At 43.5% G+C, this 9,983-nt stretch overlaps 1 protein-coding gene across 5 annotated transcripts in view; it reads left to right on the top strand.

The window, feature by feature from the left end:
- Positions 1-9,983, top strand: part of Ide (insulin degrading enzyme) — a 97,056-nt gene that overhangs the window by 23,730 nt on the left and 63,343 nt on the right. Inside the window, exons 2-3 of one of the 5 annotated variants that reach the window (XM_021151955.2) lie at positions 1,105-1,254; positions 1,734-1,883. The exons of 3 other annotated variants lie outside the window; for them this stretch is intronic. The gene's annotated coding sequence lies outside the window, so the exon portion shown is untranslated. Of the gene's footprint in view, positions 1-1,104; positions 1,255-1,733; positions 1,884-9,983 lie in introns of those variants that run through there. One more of the 5 variants, XM_029472380.1, reaches the window with a different exon arrangement.

The raw sequence follows: 9,983 nt of genomic DNA, 5'->3' as shown, positions 1-9,983 counted from the left end.
TCTTCTTCTTCTTCTTCTTCTTCTTCTTCTTCTTCTTCTTCTTCTTCTTCTTCTTCTTCTTCTTCTTTCTCTTCTTCTTTTTCTTCTTCTTCGGTATGGTTTCACGCATACTTTTAAGAATATAAGTCACATATACACCTATTATGTCTATTGCAGTAATTATTTTCATACAAGAGATAATGATTCTTTATAATCTATCTGCTATACATTTTGTTTTTTTAAAAAATGTACTTTATGTATAGCAACACAACTTACATATTAAACAACTATAATAGAATGGATTTAAACAGAAGAAAAAGGAAAATTTTCAGGTTAAAAAAAAAAAAACCTCCCCAAGTCAAAAAAAAAAATAATTTTTTTTCCCCTGAGATAGGGTTTCTCTGTGTAGCCCTGGCTGTCCTGGAGCTCACTCTGTAGACCAGGCTGGCCTCGAACTCAGAAATCCACCTGCCTCTGCCTCCCAAGTGCTGGGATTAAAGGCGTGCGCCACCACTGCCCGGCAAATATTTTTTTTTTTAAGTGGGTCAGTGTCATCAATGTACCAGTGACTATTCATACCTAGTTCCTATTGCATTAATGGTCAATAGAGTTAGAAAGCTCAACTCTCACAATCACTGCCTCAAAAATAACTCAGGTTGGATTCTTTTGGAATGTAAAAAATGGTTCTTGCTGTTTCAATACGCAGAAGCTGAATTCACAGATCCACCATGGAAATAAAAGAAAACTATGTCAGAGACTAAGAAAAAAAAATCTCTCTATACTCTTGCAACCCGTGTGCCTTTGCATTTTCCTTTTATGAGATAGGGTCTTACGTATCCCAGGCTCGCCTGGAATGTCTGGGTATCAGAGGGTGACCTTGACCTTCTGATCCTCTGTGGCCACTTCCTGGATGGTTTTAGTTGCTGGCCAGCGTCACCATATGGGTTCATTTGGTGCTGGGGTTTGAACCTAGGGCTTTATCCAGGCACGCATCTGCCAACTGAACCACATCCCCAGCCCACACTCTCCTCTCGTGGTGTGTTACTGTGAGAAAGCCTTTCCTTTCCAGCAGTCCGTTGGCTGACTCCGCACATCCTTTGCACTGCTTGCCTTTGTTTTACCTAGAGAAGGAGAAAACTCCTGAAGCCTGCCCGGGAGAGCAGTTGTTTTGATTCACCTCGTTTTATTATTTGGGATCTTGAAAAGGGAATGAGGTCAAGGAAGAACTGAGGGTGGAAACTGGGAGCTGAGGAAAGCCACGTCTGTTTGCTTCAGGTACACCTTCAGCTCCTCCCCTTCCCACGCTTCCTCTTTCTCTGTAATTCCTGCTTTGCCACAAGTCAGCTACCTGACTGGCTGCAGTTGGGCAAGTCACTTAATCACCGGGTTTTGTTTCTTCTTGGAGTTGAGGAAGGTGACCATCCCAGTAGCTATGAACCACTGCATGAGGAGAATGGGAAGATTAAACGAGCTATGTACAAAATAAGGACATTAATAGCAATGGGAGTGATGGTTGGGATTAGGTCTGTACACTGCTGTCCACCTCACATTTTGTAATAACCTGAAGACTGTGCAGAAGGTCCTTGTGAAGACACCCGCCCCACCTGTTGAAACCCCCATGGTTAGAGTAACTGCAAGAAGCATGAAGAGGAAGTTTAGTTCATTTGCCTGAACCCCCCCCCTTTTTTTTTTTTTAGAGATTTACTTACTCATGTGTTTTATGTATATGACTGTTTTGTCTTCATGCACAGCAGAAGAGGGCATCAGATCCCATTCCATGTGGTTACGGGCCACCATGTAATCTCTGGAACTGAACTCAGGACCTGAGAATAGTCAACTGCTCTTAACCGCTGAGCCCTGTCTCCAGCACCCTCCTTGCTTAAGCTTTATGAAGTCCCTGAAAAGTGAGTTAAATGTCTCATGTTGGGAATTAGCAGTTATTGATGAGCAGGCACCGGAACTACAAGCTTGGTAAAGAACTGATCTTTAAAGTACTTTTGCTAGAGAGGGTTCCTTTAAATCATAGCCACTCAAATTCATTTGAGGTTTCAGGTGTTGATCGTGAACTCTTTCCAGAGTGAGAACAGCTAAGCTTCTGCCTAGAACAAGGCAGAGTTTCCAGTTGTGGTAAGATGTGACTTAGCCCACAGGATCTTAGTCTAGCCCTGCTTTTATGGGCTCCCATCGTTCAGAACAAAGGAAGGACCTGCCCCTTAGACTGAAGAGCCGTGGGCAGATGGTCCCCTGAGACATGCTGCTATTTTTTTTTTTTTTTGATCATGAAACTTATTTGATAATTATGATCTTAAAGTAGTTAGTATGCTGAGGCATCTTAGGCTTCCCCATACTTCTGGTGGGGAACAGGGAGTTTTGGGCTGTGTTTCTCATTGTAGATGGTTAACTCTGTGCCCTCCCTCCACATGCAGGAGTGTCGTAAGATACAGTTCTCATTTACGGTTTTTCGAGTGGATGGGTGGATTCCACAGAGGGAGGTTTTGATTTATAGAAGTAACTATTAGCATGGGTCATCCACTTACCTGTTCAAGTCTACAGGTCCACTGTTTCTAAACTAGTTTTAATTTAAATCTTGTGGAGTGCAACTATGGAGGGAAGAGAGCAAGAAGCCAAGGAAACGTTCACAGCCTGTTATTAAACAGACTGCGGGACATTTCGCGATGCACGAGGAAGACTGAAAAGGTCATCTGAATAAAGGATTATTTACATAGTAACATTTTAGAAGCAGTCAAGTCATATACAATTTAAGAGTTATGAGAAGCTTAATAAGTCATAAATCTGTTTCCAACATTATAAATCTCAAGGATTATAAATCCTTCCGTGGAACACACCCATCCACTCCCCAAACCGCATATTCTTAGGGACTAGCAAAATGACTGGGCAGGTAAAGGGGCCATCAATCCTAAAGGCCAGAACTGACTCTCAAGTTGTCTGTCTTCACACACATACACACACACACACACACACACACACACACACACACACACAAATATTATAAAAATTTAAATTCTTAAAAACACTTGGTACAGGGGTTTGGAAGTGATTTCTATTATGCAGAGGTGTAGGAAATGTGGAACGCAGGCCTTCTCATGCTTTACTTCATAATTGAGTTGTGTTTGGTTTTGGGGTGCAGCCTGGCCCATGCTGAGCCCCTAGTGGAAGACCGAGTTGCGTCTGCAGCCCAGGTGGAGGTTCCAGATGTGTTGCAGTTTGATGAACATTAGGCTTCTGGGGTTTCTGTTGTGGTCGCCTGCTTATTTCTAGTAAGAGGTCTGGCTTCCTTCTTTTTCATTCTGCTCTGATTGTCTGCTTCTCTCTCTTCTCCTAAACTGGGCGAGGTACTGTTCTTCTCTTACTTTATTGTGTGAATGACTTTGTCACCAGCTTAAAAGGTGTTTGGTTTTTCTGTCTACCTGGGCTGCGACCTCCAGAGCAAGGGCTCTGGGTCCTTATCTTTGTAGTGGATGGATGTACACCCATTTGGTGCCAGACAGGGCCTGGGCCTTCATGGGTCTCCTGAAATGTTGGTGGGCTATGGGGGAGTGGGCCGAAGCCCAGCCCAGGAGGATGTAAGGTGTAACTTTTGGTGAAGTGATGTTGGGTAATGATTTACCATCCCTGAGCTTCAGCTTCTAGGCTGAGGGAGGAGACTAGCTTACTTGGAGATCTTGTTACAGTGTAGAAGAGTGTGGTGAGTAGGTCTGTGGTCGATCCTGATAGTTTACATCTAGACAGTCTCCCAGGAGAAGCCAGCATCGCCAGTTTTCAAATTAAAAAGGACTGAGTAGTATGGTTGGCTCTTTTGTGAGTATACTTGTTTTAAATTCTGAAGAAAAGCACAAACTGTGTAATTTCTAAACATGCCTCAGTTTATTGGGATGCTGAGTGATGACAGGAAGTTTCCAGTGTATTAATATCCCTAAAGTTGACAGCGATTTTATTGGTCCTGCATTTTTGACTTTGACAAGTTAAAAATAGTAATAAGTGTCCGGGAAAGAAAGTGAGGCAGCACTTGCTCTCCGTCTAAGACGCCGGGGCGCTTCCTGGCTGAAGACTAGGCTTATGCTAATGAGGGAGCTGAGACAGAGAGGCATGTGACCTCCCGAGTATAAATATAAGTACACAGACAGGCAAGATGTTGATGAATCCATCAGAGGAGGCGTTCTCAGTTGTCTCCCCAGTTCAGAAGGTAAGAGTCCTCAGTAGAGAGGGTTGATAATAAACTCTGTGAATGAGTCTTTTTGAAAATGTTGCTTCTTTCTTTCTTTCTTTCTTTCTTTCTTTCTTTCTTTCTTTCTTCCTTTCTTTCACTTCTTTAGAAAATTGTATTTGATATGCAGCATTGCTAGTTTGGACATTTTTAGCTACTCTTGGTTCTGTGTACATATGTCTAAAAGAAGCTGCACTGGTTTTAATGTGTAGCTGGAGAGTAAGTTTGTCTCTTCTTTTCTCAGCCACACAAGGGATATGAATTAGGTACCACTTCAGTGTCCAAATGCTTACAGCCACGTCTGTAATGGACGCCAGTCACTTAGAAGCAGTGTCTGCTGGGCCTGAAACTGTCTCCTGGAGTTCTGCATCCCTACTTACTGTGTTTCTGTTTTACTGTGTGTGGAGGTTGAAATAGGATCTTGCTACATTACCCAGGCTGCCCTCTGACTTGTTGTTCATCCTGCTTTGGCCTCCTGGTTATTAGAATTACAGGTGCCTGGCACAATCTAAACATCTCTTTTCCTACAAAATTTAAATATGGATAAAGGAAATTGAAAACCTGCAAGAAGTCCCATTTGTGTTGCTCATAGTTGAATTTGTCATCTTTCTATAATGAGGTGGGGTTTTGTTTTAATTTTTGAGATAGGATGCAATACAGATTGGCCTCAGATTCCAAACAGAGCTCCTTATGTACTGAGAATGGCCTGTGTCCACATCCTGAAAGCTGGGCTTACAGCCTGAAATGCTTCCTCACCTGCTTCTAATGGTTTTTAAACCCCCAGCGAGTTAGACAGTGTGTACTATCAAAGTGAGCTCGATCTCTGCTGTGTGTTAGAGGGAAGTCATCACCATCATTTTTCAAATCACTTGTAATCCTTGTGTCTCCTAAAGAGAACACCCTGGGCAATCGCAGAAGCTGCAATAAATGATGGTGGTGGAAGTAAAAACCCTTTAGGTTTAGCTTTCACCTAAAGAAAAGCTTCATTAGCCGCCTGCCCTCTCTCCCTGTGGCGAAACCTTGCTGGGCGGGCGCATACTGCACTATTTATTACTACGTTATTTGTTTGTTTTGTTTTGTGACAGTGTCTTACTGTGTGGCCAGCTTGCCTAGAACTCCATATGTAGATCACACTAGCCTCAAAGCCCCAGAGATCTGCATGCTCAGCTAGGATTAAAGGAATGCATGACCATGCCCGTTTCCCTTCCCTTCCGTTTTTCCCTCCGTCCCTTTCTTCCTTTCTCCCCCTCTCCCTTACTTTTCCTTTGGGGGCAGGTTATTTGGTAGCATATGATACCTAGTTAGAGTATTCTCTCTCCTATTCTATGTCTTTTCTCCTCCTTTTGATATACAGTCTTTCTGCCACGAGATTGGAATTCAGTTCCTCCCACCCGCCCAGTGCTGGGCACTACTCCTTGTAACAGTTGAGATCTTTTTGTTTGTTTAGGCTTTTTGAGATTGGGTGGTGAGTGGGGAGGGTCGTGAGAGGTAGAGAGGAGGAGGTCTTGGGACATAGTTTGTGCGCTGTGAGGGGTGGGGAGTGTCTTGGTATCTAACCACTGCAGATCTTTCGAACCTCCACCTCAGCACTGCATTTTGGCATTTTGACATTATAGGTGAGTATCACCATTCCTGCCTGGAAAGTAACATTTCTTCTTCGTTGTTGTTGTTGTTGTTTCTCTGCGACTGGAACTCACAGTTCCAGGCTGTCCTGGAACTCACTCTGTAGACCAGGCTGGCCCCGAACTCAGAAATTCACCTGCCTCTGCCTCCCAAGTGCTGGGATTAAAGGCATGCGCCACCACTGCCCGGTGGAAAGTAGCATTTCTAAATTGTGATTCTATATTGAACTCAAAGTTTTTAAAACAATGTACTGAAGGCATTTGCTACTTTTAAACAAACTTGTCTTTTGAGAATTAAGTACCCAGACTTGTTACCAAACACGTCCCTGTGCCCTTATCTGGAGTCTTAAGCACACCATCTTTGTTATCCTGAAGCGTGTTTGTAACAAATACTGAGCTTTAGACTTCGATATTCATCTTCCTTATTAATTCTTGCATTATGGCTACAGATACAGGAAACAGTTGTTAGTAATGGCATTTCACTGGGGCATGGTGGAACATGTTGGTGATGCTTGGAATCCCAGTACTTGGGAGGTAGATCAGGAACTCAGTATCATCAGCAGTTAAATATTCTAGTATAAGGCCTGTCTGGGTTACAGGAAACCCTGTTTAAACACACACATACACACACACACAACATACAACCCCATTCCCTAAACAGGTGTCTCACTTCCAAATTCATTCTCTCTCTCTCTCTCTCTCTCTCTCTCTCTCTCTCTCTCTCTGTGTGTGTGTGTGTGTGTGTGTGTGTGTGTGTAGAAGCTGAGGCTGATGTGATGTGCAGTATATTCCTTAGTCATTGCCCACCTTACTTAATTCGTTTTACTTCTGCGCATGTGAGAGGATACGTGTGAGCTATGGTGCACAGGTAGAGTCAGACAGAAGATGGCATGCAGGGCTTGGTATGCTCCTTGGGTTCCAGGGTTGAGCTTAGGTTGGTTTGGTGGCAAGCACCCTTATCTGCTGAACCATCTCACCAGCCCCAACTTATTCACTGAGGCAAGGTCTCCCAGTCAAACCCAGAGTTCCCAGTATGATTAGGCTTGCTGGCTAGCTTGCTTTGGAGATCTGCTGACTCCACCTTAGAGCCTGGAATTAGAGCCAGAATTACTCGGGCTCTGAGGACCCGAACTCAGGTCCTCAAGCTTATATAGCCAGTGTTGAATCACAGCCATCCCTTAGACCCTTGTCTTGAGGTGTTAATACAGTGTTTTATCCAGAGTAATAGCTGCTGGTTGAGCTCTAGGTACCAGCTTGTCTCCCTACCCCCATTACTGGGGTTAGAGTGAGCTGAAGCACCCAGCTTTTACATTGACCTCAGAGATCTGAACTCAGTTCCCCATGCTTATGTGGTAGGCATTTTGTAGACCAAGGCATCTCCCTGGTCCCAGTTTTGTATTTTACATTAAAAAATATTTATTTTGTATTTATCTGAATGGGTGTTTTGTCTATATGCATGTCTGTGCAGCACATACATGCCTAGTTCCTGCAGAGACCAGAAGAAGGCATTGGATCCCCTGGGACTAGAATTAGTCAGTTGTGAGCTACTGTGTGGCTGCTGGAAATTGAACCCCTGAACCTCTGGAAGAGTAAGCCAGTGCTCTTAAGTGCTGAGCCATCTCTCTAGCCTTTACTTTGTTTTTTAAAGAAAATATTTGCATTTTAGCATTGCCTGTATAAAAGCACGATACGAGTAAAACTTTTTGTTTTTATATGTGTGCTTTGTCTGCATGTTGTATGTGCTCCACTTGTGTGCCTGGTGCTGTGGGGGCCAGAAGAGGACATAGCCTTTGAAACTGGAGTTGCAGATGTTTGTGAGCCACTTGATGGGTTCTGGGAACTAAACCTGAGTCCACACACTCTTAATCATGGAGCCATCTCTCTAGTCCTGCATTATGTGAGTTTTAAAATCAGTACAATACATTTAGTATTACTTACAGTATTGATCTTTAAAATATCAAATATCAGTCAAGCATGATGGTACATACTTGTAATGTTAGTTCTTAGGAGACCAAGGCGAGAGGACAGTGAATCTGAGGATAGCTTTGGCTATGTAAAGAGAACAACCTATCTTACAAAAACAAAACAAAACCCAGCCAAACAAAATCTAAGTATCATTTCTGAAAAGTAGATATATAAGAATGTGGTAATAGCCGGTGTCTTTGGTTTATCAGCTTTTCTTCTGCTTACATACACAATTACATAGAACTTCAAAGAGGAAAATATTCTGCTAGAAATTTAAGTTAGACTTTTAGTGCCTAAGAGTCTCCCTCTCTATTTTCACATGCATGTGTAGTGTGCATGCATTTAGGCACATATGTATGTAGGGGTTGCGCCCGTGTACGTGTGTGTATGGAAGCCTAAGGTTGATCCTTGATTGTTCTTCCATTGTAACTGATGGAGTGAGGTTTCTCTGGCAAGCCCATAGTTTCCCATGTGGCCAGTCCTGCTAGCCAGCTTGATCTGGGGATCTCCAGGCTCCACCTCTGGAGGCTGGAATGACAGGTGAGCCACCCCACCCACCTGACAGCTCTGTGGGTTGTGAGGATCTGAACTCCGGTTCTCATGCTTACGTGGCAAGGGTGTAGCCGCTGCGTCATCTAAAACCCATGTCTGGAGGTTTTCACACACTATTTTTATCTAAATAATTGCACACCTACTTATGTTTCCTATGGTTTATCTTTGGGTCTGGCTACTGGTCAGATTACTTGGTTTTTTGTTATAGTGTGGACTATCTAGCCCAGGGTCTTAGGCATACTAGGCCAGCGTTCTACCTCTGAGGTGTGTCAGAAGCCCTGGCTGTTAGTCTTTATTAAAGATCTACTTTTGTCTTCTAAGTAAGAAGCCAGGGTACTAGCATAGGTTCATTTCTTCTCCGTAGTTTCCGATGTGTTTTAACTTTATGTTTCGAATGTGAACTAGCAGATATTTGAGTTTTAATGTTTTGTCTGTTAATCAGTTCCTAGTTAGACAAAAATACTATCTATCCTGCTTTAAAGCAAGCAAGCAAACAAACAAAACCGAAACTAAACTATGCAAAACCCCCATTCTGGAGTCCCTTCATCGTACCAACCCCAATAAGAACCCTGTAAAGTCCCATTTGCTGGTGCTTCTTTTTTCTATCACTGTCTCCAGCCTCCCTGGAGAAGAAAGGGAAGACCTGCCTGAGGAAGTCCTTGGAAAGATGAGGTGTCCAGACGCCTCCTGTCCCGGCAGCGCTTTAACACATTACAAAAATCACTTGAGGCTTCCCAGCTTTGCATTATTTCATTCCTGGCTTTGGCTGCTTTCATAATGCAGCTTGTTTATCTTGTTGTGAAATACTTCCCAGCATTGTTCTTCGTGGAGGCTATTCCATGTGATCTGAGCATATGTGTGTGTTCCTGATCAGCCTTATCATAGAATCTATCAAATTGAGCAATTTGGCAGATTCAGTACAGATTCTCACACAACTTCTCACCTTACTCTCTGTCTTAGTCAGGGTTTCTATTCCTGCACAGACATCATGACCAAGAAGCAAGTTGGGGAGGAAAGGGTTTATTCGGCTTACACTTCCACATTGCTGTTCATCACCAAAGGAAGTCAGGACTGTAACTCAAGCAGGTCAGGAAGCAGGAGCTGATGCAGAAGCCATGGAAACTTCTGGCTTGCTTCCCCTGGCTTGCTAAGTCTGCTCTCTTATAGAACTAAGACTACCAGCCCAGAGATGGCACCACCCACAAGGGGCCTTTCCCCCTTGATCACTGATTGAGAAAATGCCTTACAGTTGGATCTCTTGGAGGCATTTCCTCAACTGAAGCTCCTTTCTCTGTGATAACTCCAGCTGTGTCAAGTTGACACACAAAACCAGCCAGTACACTCTCTAACAGACACCTTTGAATCTGTGTGAAAGTAGTTATTGGTAATTAAAACCCATTTGTAGAAGCACATTGACCAGATCATCCTGTGTCCTCACTGAAGTAAGTGCTTGTCTAGATACAAAAATGGCTCCACAGAACAGCACTGTTAATGCTCCCCTGAGAGGTATGAGGGGGAGATGAGGGATTGCTGCACCCTGTAGGTAGCCTATAAGATTTTTCATTCAGGGCAGGGCACAGCGGGAAAGCAAGCTTAGCTCTGTGTGTGTGTGTGTGTGTGTGTGTGTGTGTGTGTGTGTG

This window comes from Mus caroli, chromosome 19 (assembly GCF_900094665.2).
Source record: "Mus caroli chromosome 19, CAROLI_EIJ_v1.1, whole genome shotgun sequence".
Classification (NCBI taxonomy): domain Eukaryota; kingdom Metazoa; phylum Chordata; class Mammalia; order Rodentia; family Muridae; genus Mus; species Mus caroli.
The sequence above is the reverse complement of the archived record's forward strand: the minus strand, read 5'-3'. Positions and strand labels throughout refer to the sequence as shown.